The following is a 14,965-nucleotide window of genomic DNA, read 5'->3' as shown; positions in this document are numbered from 1 at the left end:
GCAATAAAAATCAATCCTGGGCTGAATTGGCATTCTGTTTACACTTCTGCTTACTGTAAAAGGTCATTTCTTATTGTGGAAATCTCTCCCATGTCCATTGGTATCTGTGGAGGATTGGTCCCAAAACCCTCCAGTCCAAGTTGCAGATACCCAAAAGTTCCTTTCTATAAAATGGAAATATTATTTTCACAGAACCTATGCATCCTCTTGTGTACATCAAATCATCTCTAGTTTACTTATAATACCTAAAACAATGTAAATGCTACATATATAGTTGTTATACTGTGTTTTAAAGAAATGATGTGAAGAAAAAAGTGTACATGTTCAATACAGATGCAATTCTTTTTAATATTTCTGAACTCTAGTTTGTTGAATCTGTGGACACAGAACCCACTTATACTGAGGGCTGACTATACTGGCCTATGAAAGCACTCATGAGGTCTGCTATATGTCCAAAATGTAGCCAGTCAAAATTTTATCCAAATCAGGCACTACTATACTCTTGAAAACATGAAGTATTGTAGTTTACTAATTGAAATGAAAGTCTTGCATGAGTTTATACCTGCAGTCAAGTGACAGGAGCTGCAAACAAATATTTCCAATTTAACTCAAAGGATACAGCTCTATAACCCACCAGAGGCAGTGAGTTCCTTGCACTGTGTTACTGCATTTTGGACACAAATTCTGTTAGCATTTAGCTCATTGTATTGTCACCATTTATTTTCGTATCTTTCTCCCCATAACAGACTATTATTAGGAACCCCTTAAACATTACTGGAAACCTCTGCAGTAGGCTCCAGTCTCCTGCCCAGTGTATGGTTCAAGGCTGAAGAAAAACCTAAAAGACAGAAATAAGAGACAAAGAAACCAGGGAGCCAGGATGGCCAATGATGTTGCAAGCAGCAAAGGTGCTGGTCTGTCCAAGGCTTGTAAAGGACAAGACAAAGCATTCTTGAATTAGGAACAGAATAGACAAAACATATGGTTGCAATTAGAACATTGTCCTTCTAGTTAAGAAGTTTTAGTTGTGAGAATGGAATTTGGGTGTGAGTTATTCTGATCTTGGCATGTAGGCCATGGCCAGACTCATTTCTATAAACAAGCCAATTGAGGGGTTAACTCTTTACAGCCTGCGTTGCTTACAGCCTGCTTTGGGGATAATCAATATTGCAGTCTCCTGAAGACTATGAACTACTTGAAGGTAATAAATACAACTTAGTCATTGGTGTAGCTCTTCCAGCCTCTCTTCATACTACTTGGAATATAGTAGAAATACAATAATTTGTCCAGTGTCCATCTTCTCTCCTAGACTGTAAATAGGGGCCGGATGTTGATAATAACATTTGCCTACATGATGCTTAAAATGTATCATATTTAAATGTGTTGGTGAGAAAAATGTAAACTTTATATGGAATCACAAAAACCTGAATTGCCAAAGCTATCTTGAGCAAAAAAGAACAAAGCCAGAGTAATTATGCTGCTTGACTTCAAAGCATACTATAAACCAGTAGTAATCAAAACAGCATGGTGTTACACAAAAACAGACACACAGACCCGTGGAACAGAACAGACAATTTAGAAGTAAAGTCATGCATTTAGTTCCAATTGATTTTTGACCAAGGTGCTAAAAACAAGCATTAGAGAAAGGACAGGTTTTTTTTTTTTTTTTACCAATAAATGGTGCTAGGTCTAAATAATAACACTATATATGATAGGGTTGGTATTCAGAATATACAAGCACTGAAAAATCTTAGTAACAAACAACTTGATTAAAAAATGGGCAATAGTTTTAAAGAGACATTTCTCAAAGGAAGACATACAAATGTCTGTAGTACATTAAAAATTCTTATTATCAGTAATCACCAAGGAAATGTAAAGCAAAACCACAGTGAGATATCACCCCACCGCAGTAAAAATGGCTGGTATAAAGCAAGACTACAGATAAGTGCTGGGGAGACGTGGAGGCAAGGGAACCTTTGAACACTGTTTTGGGGAGTTCTAGTACAGCCATCATGGAAAACAGTATGGAGGTTCCTAACAAAATTAAATATAGAACTGCCATATGATCCAGCAATCCATGTTGGGTATATATCCAAAGGGAATGAAATCAGTATGTTGAAGACATCTGCACTCCCATATTCACTGAAGCACCATTAATGATAACCAAAAAAAGGAAATAAATTAAGTGTTCATAAACTGATCAATGGATAAAGAACATGTACCTATACTCAGCAAACTATTATTCAGCCATAATAATCCTGTCATTTGCAGTAACATGGATGGAATGGGAGATAATTCTGCTAAATGAAATAAGACAGATACACAAGTACTCCATGATTTCACTCATAGGTAGAATCTAGAAAAAGTTGATTTAATTAAAGTTGAGAGCAGAATAGTTACCAGAAGCCAGAGAGAGTATGAGGGAGTGTGGGAGAGGAATGAAAAAGATTAATCAATGTATATTCAGTTACAGTTCAATAGGAGCAAGAAGTTCTGGTGTGCCATTGTACACAGGGTATTTGTATATAACAATAACATGCTGTTCATTATGAAAAGCTATGGGAAAGGAGTTTTGAAAATTTTTACCATGAATAAATGATAAATATTTGAGAAGATAACTGTTTAATCTGATTTAAATATGCAATGTATACATGTATTAGAACATGGCATGTTAACCCATTAATATGTACATTTTAATGTTTTAATATGTATGTTAAAAATAAATTTTAAAAGACAATAAAATTAAACTTAAGTTTAAGCTAAAAAATGTTTTAAGAGTCCCATGGAGGACAATGTGTTGGTGAAATTATATCCTACATAATATTCAGACCATCATATGAAGTATGTATAAGTACAATCTCATTTTAGAACAGAGAAAGCTGATAAGAGATTAAGTAATCTGCCCAAACTGATTCAGCTGTGAAGTGACAGAGCTAGGGCTTGAGGCCAGGCAGTTGGGCTCAGAAGCAAGTATTTATCATTATGCTTTATTATACTACACATCAGGGTCCTCAACAGTATGTAGTGAATGGATACAAGAAGGAAAGAAGAAAAAAATGAATGAGGAAAGGAGCAAATTCACAAGGAATATAATATTTTAAAAAGTTTTTTGAGTAGCTGAGTAGAATCTAATTGCTACTGCCACACCAAAGGAAAGAAAGAAAGCTTCTACATGCCACAGTTTATAGTATCTAAATGGTTATAGTTTTAATAGTTATTAAAGTAGTAATCTTGAATAATTCTCTGTGGCACATATACAAAGTAAACAATCACAATATAATTAATTTAATGAACTTAATATAATATTAAGGGAAAACAAAAGTGAATATGAAGCAGCACATATCAGCACTATCCAATAGAAATATTATGAGAAGGTATAAGTCACATTTGTAATTTTAAATATATTAGAAGCCACATTTAATAAGAGTTGAACAAATTAGTGAATTTCAATAATTTAACCCAAAGTAGCTAATGTTATTTAACATGCAATAAAAATAAAAATTATATAATATTTTATATTTTAAAAATAATGAATAAATGAAATCTATAGTAAATCTTGGTATGTCTCAAAAAAAGACTATTCAAATTTCAAAAGCTTAGTCTCCTATATGTCCATTGACAGATGAATGAATAAAGAAAATTTGGTATTTACACATAATAGAATACTACTCAGCCATAAAGAAGGATAATTTTGTATCATTTGTAGGAAAATGGATCCATATTGAAATCATACTATTAAGTGAAAAGGTGTGGCTTCTTTTGTATGAGAAACCCAAAGCATAAAAAATTTAAAGAGCAAAATAAAACATAGACAATAGAAAATAGGGATTTAGATCCTTAGTAAATGGGAAGGGGATCTAGAGATGGGAAAGGCGGAGAGGGAAAGGGAAATACAAATAATTAAGATGTGTTATATACAAATGTACACATACCAATTCCCTGTAATGACTGTAATCATTTTGTACTACAAATTTGTACTAATAAAAATTATAAATAAGCATCATGCGCTTAGTTGCCATAGGTGGTTAGTGGCTATAATCTTGGACAGGACAGTTATATAGCATGATTCCCATTAAACGCAACTGGTTAGCTCTCTGTTTCTGTTTCCATATAAAAAGTGTTGGCAGGAAACACACTTATATGTTTCTTAAAACTTATCTTCAGATTGAAAAGATTACAGTGTTTTTTTACAGAGCTATTACAATTAAAATACAACATCTTAAAGCAAACAGGATGCAGAAAAAGCAATGGCAAGAAGGAACTTTTTAGCTGTAAATGCATACTTAAAAGAAAGAAGGTATCAAATCAACATTTGTTGACTGTAAACCACAAAGAACTAGAAAAAGAACAGCAAAGTAAACTGGCAGACAGAAGAAAATAAAAAGATGAGAGTAGAGATAAACAAAAATAGGAAATAAAAACAATAGAGAAAAAGCAATAAAGCCAACAAGTGATTCTTAGAACAGATATGTAAAACTGATAGACTTTTAATCTGATTCATTCAGGAAGAGAGGGGAAAGAAGAGAGAACGGAGATTGAAGTTACTCAAGTAAGAAAGCAGGAGAACATTACTACTTATTTTACTGAAATAAAAAGAATTAAAAGAGAATGCCATGAATAACTGTACACCAAACAAGCTAGATAACTCAGGTGAAATGTAAATATTCCTAGAAAGATACATGCAAGATACTAAAACTGGCTGATGAAGAAATAGAAAATCTGAATGTACAAGTTTTAAGTTGTAAGAAGATTGAGTCAATAATCAGAAACCATCCACAAAGAAAAACTTGGAATTAGATGCCTTCACTGTTGAATTTGACAAGCAATTTAGAAAGAATTAATTATAATTATTCTCAGACTCTTCAAAGAATTGAAGAGGAGGGAATACTTCATAGCTTCAAATGAGGACAGCATTACTCAGACTCCAATGTCAGACAAAGATAATATAAAAAACCAAGAAACAAACTACAGGCTAATTTCCCTTCCATGTATTAGTCCAAAAATTCTCAACAAAATACCAGCAAACAAAATTCAATAGTATATTAAGAAGGGAGTTTCTTCCTGATATACAAGCATGGTTATACATACAAAAATTGATAGGTGTAATATGTTACAATGACAGAATGAAAAAAACCACATGATCATTTCAAATTGATTCAGACAAAGTGTTTGGTAAAGTTCAATACCTGTTCATGATGAAAGCATTCAGTGCAATAAGAGTAGAAAAGAACTCCCTTCCATAAAATGAAGACCATATGAAAAACCTGTAATTGACTCTATACTCAGTGGTGAAAAACGGAATCTTTTCTCCATGGCTGCATTTGCCACTTCTGTTCAATATAGCACAGGAAGTCTAGTCAGAGCAATTAGGCAAGGAAAAAAATCCCATATATTTGAAAGAAAAAAAGTAATCTCTACTTTCAGACGTGGTTTTATACAAAGAAAATCCTAATGATTCTTCAGGGAAAAAAACCTGTTAGTGCAAATAAATCAATTCAGGAAAGGTGTAGGATACAAAATCAGCCAAGACACTGGATGCATTTCTATGCATTAGTAGTGAACAATCCAAATGGGAAATTAAAAAAAAATGATGTTTACCATAATCTCCAGAAAGGCATTTAGGAATGAGTTAACCATGGAGACAAAAGGCTTGCACACTGAGAACTCAACATTGCTGAAGGAGGGCTGGGGATTTAGCTCAGTGGCACCACACCTGCCTCACTAGTACAAGGTCCTGAGTTCAATCCCCAGTACCAACAATAAAAACATTGCTGAAAGAAAATTAATGAATACATAAACAAATGGAGAACATTCCATGTTCATGAATTGGGATAATAATATTCTGAATGGACTCATGAACAATAGTGTCAAGATGAAAGTATTAGCCAATACAATCTACAAAGTCCATGCTATTCTTTTTTTCCTGTGCTATTCTTATGAAAATCATAATAGAGAGTTTTGGAGAAAAGGAACTCTCATCTTAAAATTCATATGGAATTTCCAGGGACTCCAAATAGCCAATAGGAGGAAGGGTTCAATAAAATAAAAAGCTGGTTCTTCTGGGAAAAAATTTAATAAAACTGATAAGCTTCTATTAAGACTATTAAAATGGAAGAATACAGAAGAACAATATTGGAAATGAAATTGGAGATATTATTACAAATATTGCTGATATTAAAAAAGATATGAAATACTATAAAAATCTTATGCTGAGAAATTTGAAAAATTAGAATAAATTAATTTCTCAGAACCCACAAAATATACAAACTCAACCAAGATGAAATATATACTCTCAATAGTTTTATAACAACAAATTGAAATTATAGTTTAAAACCACAAAAATGAAATTTCCAGATCTTGATTGTTTCACTGGAGAATTCATTGAATGATTTGGAGAAAAGTACCAATTTTATACAGTCTGTTTCAGAAAATAGATTAGAAAGAATCACTCCCCAAATCATTTTATCTGCTAAAACCAGATAAAGACAGTAAAATATAAAAAGTTGTAAACAAATCTCCCTCAAAGGTTTAGATATAAAAATACTTCAGGAAATATTTGCAATTTATAATCATTTCTTACAACTGCATGTGAATCTATAATTGTCCCCAAATGTTTCATTTAAAATAAATAGAAATCTTCTATTCAGCATTGTCATAATCAGAACAATGAAAAAAGAAAAAGAAATAAAAGGCATCCAAATTGGAAAGGAAGACGTTACATAGTCTATTTGCTGATGACAAAATCATTCATACAGAAAACTGCAGACTCTAAGAAAAAAATATTTAGAACTAATAAGTGAATTCAGTAAAGTTTCAGGATAGAAAATTAATACACAACAATCAATTACATTTTTATGTACTGAAAGCAAATTATCTGCAAAAGAATTAAGAATAAGTCTAATTTATAACAGCATCAAAAAGACAACTGGGCATGGTGGCAAATGCCTGTAATCTCAGCATTCTGGAATGCAGAGGAGGATTATAAATTTTAGCCCAGCCTGGCCCATTTAAGGACTTAGCAAGAGTCTATCAAGAAGAAAAAGAAAGAAAGAAGAAAGAAAGGAAGCAAGCAAGCATGCAAGCAAGCAAGCAAGCAAGCAAGCAAACCAGATAGACAGAGGAAATAAATTAAGTCTGTACCTTATCCTATATATAAAAATTAACTCCAATAGATTAAATACTTAAATATAAGGTCTCAGGCCAGATATCTAAATGTAAGGTAAGCTCCTAGAAGATGTACATGGGGCAAAGTTCCTTGATGTTGGTGGTGACAACGTTATTTTAGGTACAACACCAAAAGCATAGGCAACAAAAGCAAAAGTAAGTAGCCAGGATTCTATGAAACAAAAACCTTCCCACATGGCGATGGGAACAAACAACAAAATGAAAAGACAACCTGTGCAATTGAGGAATATATTTGTAACCATATATCTAATAAGGGGTTCATATCTGGAAGGTATAGGAAACAAAGACAAAAGACCTGCAAAAAAGATAATAAAACTAAACAAAATGAAAACAACACCCCAAACCAACCAAACAAAAACCCAATTGATAAATAGGCATGAGACCTGAATAAACATTTTTTTCTAAGGAAGACACATGAATGGCCAACCAATATTTGAAAAATGCTTAGTATTGTTAATCAAAAAAGTTCAGGACCACGATTATTTTATTATTATTACCTTATAGCTATTAGGATAGTTATTCTAAACAATTAAAATGATTGCAAGTATTGGGGAGGTCATGGAGAAAAACAACCCTTACATATTGTATAGGAATACAAATTAGTACAACCATTATGAAAACAACATGGAAGCTTCTCAGAAATGAAAATTAGGGACATTCAAGATGACAGAATAGAAATGCCCAGCACTCCCCTCCTCCTCCACAAAGGAACACCACAGTAATAGGTGAATACCTGAATTTTGAGGTGAGTAACTATGGGAAAACACAGTAAACCAAGAGAGAAATAGAAACCTTCTAAGATTTAGAGATCTGGGATGACATCTAGAAAGATAAACAAAACACCAGGACAACTGCTATCCTGGCTTCTCTGCTGAAAGAGGGAGAGACTGTGCTTTGCAAAATGTAAAAGGGAGATTCCTAGCAAACTTTAAGTGTCGAAGCTGACAATCCTAGCTGCTGAAAAGTTTCACAGTGCTCAAAGCCTTGCAGTCCAGTCATGTAATCAATTTGAAATCTGAAAGGTACCTTTATTCTGGGAAAGGACTTCATATTATATTGCAGCAAACCCACAGGGTGCTGAAGCTGATTTTGGCTGGTCTAGGGTCAGAAACCCCTGCAGATTCCCACCTCTGGGATCCACGGACATTTCTCTGTACTAGCTCAGGGGTAGGTACCTTGGGAACTGAACATAACCCAGCAGAGTGAATATAACCCAAGCCAGCCGGGTGCTCTGCCCTGTAGGGGACAGGAATTGTAACATGGAGGAGAACAGAAGGCACTGCCTTTAAGCATCAGAGGTCAGGGTGATTTTATTCTTAAACCAGATGTATGTGCATCAATTTATAATAGATAGATCTTGGGAACAGCATATATGTCCATCAACAGATGAATGGCTGAGGAAAATGTAGTATTTACACACAATGGAATACTATACTACTCTGCCATAAAGATAAATTTGGATTCCTAGATAAATGGACGCAGCTTCCGAATATAATGTTAAGTGAAATAAGGCAGACACATAAATTTAAATATTGCATGGTTTCTTCATATGAGAAACTCAAAGTATATACTGTGTATATAAATGAGAAGCAAAATAGAAGACAGATAAATAAGAAGTGGGAAGATATTCAGATGATTCCCCAATTACCTATTCTATTGTTTCAAAAATATTTTAAATATATATGCTAATTCATTTAATTTATACTACTAGTTTCTCTTAGTTTGTTGAAAAGAAAGTTTTTGTTAATACCTGTTTATTTTCTTCTTTGTAACAGCATTTTTTGTCAATGTCTTGTACTCTCAGTAACTACTTTGAAGATAATAAGTGGTATATTAACTATTGTTATTCTCTTATTATTTTCTTATGAAATTTTGTATTATTTGTTCATTGAAAAGGATGCCCATAAGTGTGCACATGGATTCAGACCTGCACCAGAACTGCAGACAGGCACCTGTATGGTTCCCTTTACCTCTCTCCCGAGGACATGGTTGGGTGCCTGTCACTGACACACTGAAAGGGAAAGCTATGACACCTGATGCTGTGCCACCCATGGAAACCTGCTGAGGGGCCTTGAGCAACACCATACTCTCAGGCATCACTCACCTACTCCCATGTACACAAGGCCAAAGGGGCTGAGAGGAACTTTGCTTGGCTCCAGCAGTTCCCATGCTCCTGGGCATGACATACAACTGAAGGGGTTAGGAGAAAAGCCACAGCTTTAGCTACAGGCATGGGCTACCACCAATGGCAGAGAGGAACACTGAAATACCACTGCCACCACACCTATTCAGTTCCTGCTACCACCTTGTCCCTGCATGAGGGGTGGGTGTGAGTACCAGAGAGTACTGTGATTCCTGACACTTCCTCTTCCCCTGCATCCTCTGGGTCTCCACTATGGCCTAGTTGGAGGACAAGTACATCAGGGCCCTTACTCCTATTGTAGGAGTAGTGACACAGTGAATATCTCATAGCCAGTTATGTGCATTACACTTGCTTGAGCCTCCACAGTGTTTCCTTCTTAGGTGCTCCACAAAGACAGTGGGTCTCTTCTGCCCCACCACAGTATATAATATGCCCAAACTTGTTATGCCTCAAAAAGTTGTGAGGAGATGACATTATGATGTCTAGTTGAACAAAATCAACAATGCATAATAAAATAATACCCCAGGACATGTCTTCAGAAGAGGATAGGCCAACCTCATAAAAAGTAGTAGAAATATAATTGATACATCAGATCCCAATGGAAGAATAGAAGAAATAAAGTAGCATGATTTCTCCAAAAGAACACAATTACTTTCTAGCAAGAGATCCCAAAGAAATTGAAATGGATGAAATGTCTGATAGAGAATTTAAAAATAGTAAGTATAAAAAGGCTCAACAGATTCAAACAGATAAATTACTTTAGGAGGATAATGTAGGATATGAATATCAAATTCAATAGAGATTTTGCAAAAGAATGAAATACAAATCTTGAAAATAAAGACATTAATAAGAAAGCAAAAATTGAATGGAAAGCCTCAACAAGTGGAAGAAAGAATATATGAATTTAAAGAAAGGTCTTTTGAAAAAATCAGATAGATAGACAGCAGATTTCTCAGCAGAAACCCTACAAGCTAGGAGGGAATGAAATGACATATTCTGAGTCCTGAAAAAAAAATAACTACCAACCAAGAATGCTATACCTAGCAAGGATACTCTTCAGAAATAAAGGAAAAATAAAGACCTCTCAAAATAAGTAAAAACTGATGGAATTCATGAACACTAGACCAGCCTTGAAGATGCTTAAGGGAATCCTATCACCAGGAGCAAAAGGAGTTAATTACCAGCATGAAAACATGTGAAAGCATAAATCTTACTAGAAGAGCAGATACACAGAAGATACTAGAAGGAAAATAGGATAAAATGAAACATTATCAAAAATGTTTCATTAAGATACAAAAATGAATGAGAGGAAGAACAAAGAATATTCAAAGCAATAAGAAAATCAACAAAATCATGGGAGATAAATCCTTACCTTACATACTAAGTGTTGTGTATGACAAACCCAGAGACAACATCACACTAAATGTGAAAAAGCTGAAAACACTGCCTCAAAGTTTTGTAACAAGACAAGAGTATCCACTCTCATCCTTCTTGTTCACTATAGTACTGGGAGTTCTAGAGCAATAAGGAAGATGAAGAAATAAAAGGTAGGGCCGGGGATTTTGCTCAGTGGTTCCACTGCCTGCCTTGAAAGCGCAAGGTCTCGAGTTCGATCCCTGGTACCAAACAACAAAAAACAAAACAGAACAAAAAAACTAAAAGGTATATACAGATAGGAAGAGACAAAGTCCAATTATCCCTCTTTGCTAATGAGATGATTCTATATGTAGTAAAACCTAAAGACTACACCAAAAGACTCCTAGAACTGATATACAAGTTCAGAAAAGTCCATATATATAAACCAGTAGCTCTTTTACATACTAATAATATACTTGCTAAGAAAAAATCATGAAAGCAAGTCCATTCACTATAATTACAAAAACAAAACAAAAAGGAGAACACACAAACTCTTCTATGGATGAATTTAATCAAGGAAGTGAAAGAAGGCTACAATGAAAGTTATGAAACACCGATTAAAGAAATTGAAGAAAAATAGAAGGACCTCCCATGTATATAGTTTGGAAGAATCAATCTTGTTAAAATAGTCGTCTTACTTAAGGCCATTTGCAGATTCAATGCAATTTCTATTAAAATACCAATGATAGTCTTTGCAGAACTAGAAAAAACCCTAAAGTTTATATAGAAGAAAAAGACCCCAAATAGTCAAAACAACCTTGAGCAAAAGAACAAAGCTGGAGGCATTACGATACTTCAATTCAAAATATACAACAGAACTTTACTAACCAAAATAACATGTTACTGGCAAAAATGCAACACACAGACCAACAGAAGAGAGTAGAGTTCAGAAATAAACACAGGTATCTATAATGAACTGGACTTCAAGAAATGTGCCATAAAACATACACTGGACCTCTTTAATAAAGCATGCTGGCCGGAGATTTAGCTCAGTGGTCCCGGCGCCTGCTTCACAAGTGCAAGGACCCGAGTTCGATCCTCGGTACCAAAAAAACAAAAAAACAAAAAAACAAAACAAGCATGCTGGGAAACCTGGATAGCCACATGCAGAAGATGTAAAATCTATACTTATCTCTTGCTCTGCACAAGAATCAAGTCAAAATGGATCAAAGGCTAAATCTAAGACTTGAAACTACCTAACTAGTAGAAGAAAGTATAAGGGAAATACTTCATGATATTGGTACAGATAATGATTTTCTAGATAGAACTCTAGAATCATAGGAAACAAAAGCAAAACTTTACAAATGAGATTACATCAGACTAAAAATCTTCTGCATAGCAAAAGAAAATAATCAACAGAGTGAAGGGACATTCCACAGAATGGGAGAAAATATTTGCCAACTATCCATCTGACAGGGCATTAATATCCTGAAACTATAAGGAACATAAAATCTTAACAAAAAACCACCAAATATTCCAATAAAAATGGTCACATAGCAAGGCATGGTGTCATGCACCATGTAATCTAGCTACTTAGGAGTTAAGAGTTAAGGCAGGAGGATTGGGAATTTGAGGGGCCAGCCCGGAGAACATAGATCCATTGTTAAAACAAACAACAACAACAACCCCCCCCCCGCAAAAAACCCCAAACTAAACCAAAACAATAAACCCCACAAAGTTTCAAATTATTTGAATACACATTTTTCAAAAGAGGAAATAATTTTATATGGAAAATAATGCTGAATATCATTAGCCATCAGGGAGATGCAAATCACTATAATGAGACATCATCTCATCCCAGTTTTAATAGTTATTATATATGCAAACAATATTGGTGAGGCTATGGAAAAAAGAGAATTCTTTTATATTTTGGGTTGGTATGTAAAATAGTCACTCTGGAGAATAGTATGGAGATTCCTCAAAAATCTAAAAACAGATCTAGCACAGGATCAAGCTATTCCATGTCTGGGTATATATCTAAAGAAAATGAAATCAGCATACCACATATATCTATATGCCTATGTTTACTGCAGCCCTATTCACAAATAGCTATGATACAGAATCAGCCCAAATGCCCATTGACAAATGGATAAAGAAAATGTGACATATACATATATATTCCATATAGATCTATGTCCACATATGTCCATATATCATATAAATATATATAATATCCTTATACATGTATCAGTCAGCCATTAAGATGCATGAAAATCTCATTTGCATCAAAATGAATGGAACTAAAGAACATTATGTTAAATGAAATAAACTAGACCCTAGAAGACAAATATAATGTATTTTCTCTTATATGCAGAGGCTAAAAACAAAGTTAACCTGAATGTAGAATAAGGATTAATAGAATTTTAAAAAATTGTATTGGGCTGAGCTTGGCTAAAGGGTCATTGGGTTTGATCACTGCACACCATATGCATGTATGGAAATGTCAAACTGAACTTGCTTAATATAGATAAGATAAAAATAAGGATCCAACAGCTTGGACCTCATCCTACTAAAATGCTTTTGCACACAAAAAAATCACCAACAGAGTGAAGAGACAACCCACAGAGTGGAAAAAATTTTAGCCAGTAGCCCCTCAGATAAAGGACTATCTAGAAGATACAAAGAATTGAAAAAATCAGAACCCCCAAATTTAAAGACCCAATCCAAAAATGGGTTTCTGAAATGAACAGACACTTCTCAGATAGAATACAAACAGCAAATAAAAATAAGAAAAAATGTACAACATCACTGGTCATCTGAGAGATGCAAATTAAAACAACGCTGAGATTCCATCTCACTTCAGAAAGAATAGCTGCTATCAATAAATGCTAGCAAGGATGTGGAGAAAAAGAAACCCTGTTCCATCGTTGGTGGGAGTGCAGACTGGTACAACAAATTGTGGAAACCAGTTCGGAGATTCTTCAAAAAACTAGGATTAGAAGTTCCATTTGACCCAGCTATTCTCCTGGTGGATATCTTACCAAAAGAATTAAAAGAAACATACCACAGCAATATATGTGGACCCATGCTTATAGAGACACAGTTTGTAATAGCTAAATCTTGGAAACAACTCAAATGCCCATCAACTGATGAATGGATAAAAAAGATGTGGGTTTTTTTTTATACAATGAAGTACCACTCAGCCATAAAGAAAGATAACCTTAAAACATTTATAGCTAAATGAATGCAACTTGAGATTGTACTCTTAAGTGAAATAAATCATACACATATGTGTAAATATTGCATTGTCTCTCTTGTGTGAGAAACCTGAAAGGGTAAATAAGGACCAAAATGTATAATAGATAATATGAAATAGGAAGAAACTGTTCAAAAGGAAAAGGAAAATGTGAACGGGGAGGGGGGAAAAAGGAAGGGCAAATAAAAAAACAAGAAAAGAAGGGAAAAAGTAGAAACAAGCGTTTGTAAATAACAAGGGGAGGGAAGGTTAAGTGGGGAGCGGACTGCAAGAAAAAGAGGAATCAAGATATACCATGTACAGGTACAAATTCCCTGTGAAGAATGTGATTGTTATGTATATTTAACTTGTACCAATAAAAATAATTAAAAAATAAGAAAACAAAAATTGAAATATCATGTGATCCAGCAATCTCACTTCTGGGTATATATCCAGATGAAATAAAATTAGGATATTGAATAGATATCTGTACTCCCATGGTCATTGCAGCATTCTTTATTCACAATAGCCAAGTTATGGAAATAACCTAAGTATCCATTAGCAGATGAATGGATAAAGAAAATGTGGGGACCCTCCACACACACTTGGAGGGAGGGACAGAGAAAGGGAAGGAGGAAAGGAGAAAAGGATCAACAGATTATTTAGCTTTAAAAATGAAGGAAATCTTGCCATTTGTGACAAGGATGAATCTGGAGGACATTATGCTAAATGAGAAAAACCAGACAAAGAAAGACAAATAAAAATGGTCTCACTTATACATATAATCTTGAAAAAAGTTGAATAGAAGCAAAGAGGAAAACAGTATTTGCCAGGGCCTGGGGAATGGGGGAAAGGGGAGAGGTTAGTTAAATACTATTAACTGTCTCTTATACGATGAATAATTTCTGGAGAAATGATGTACAGTGTGGTGACTATGGTTAATAACAATGTATTACTTTCTTGTAACTTGCTGAGGAAGTAGCTTTTACATTTTATTATTGAGAAAGAAAAGGGGTGACTATGTGAAGTGATGCATGTTGATTAGC

Source organism: Heterocephalus glaber, unplaced genomic scaffold, assembly GCF_053883595.1.
Source record: "Heterocephalus glaber isolate CG9 unplaced genomic scaffold, H.glaber_assembly_v1.0 deba00001472, whole genome shotgun sequence".
NCBI lineage: Eukaryota > Metazoa > Chordata > Mammalia > Rodentia > Bathyergidae > Heterocephalus > Heterocephalus glaber.
The sequence above is the reverse complement of the archived record's forward strand: the minus strand, read 5'-3'. Positions refer to the sequence as shown.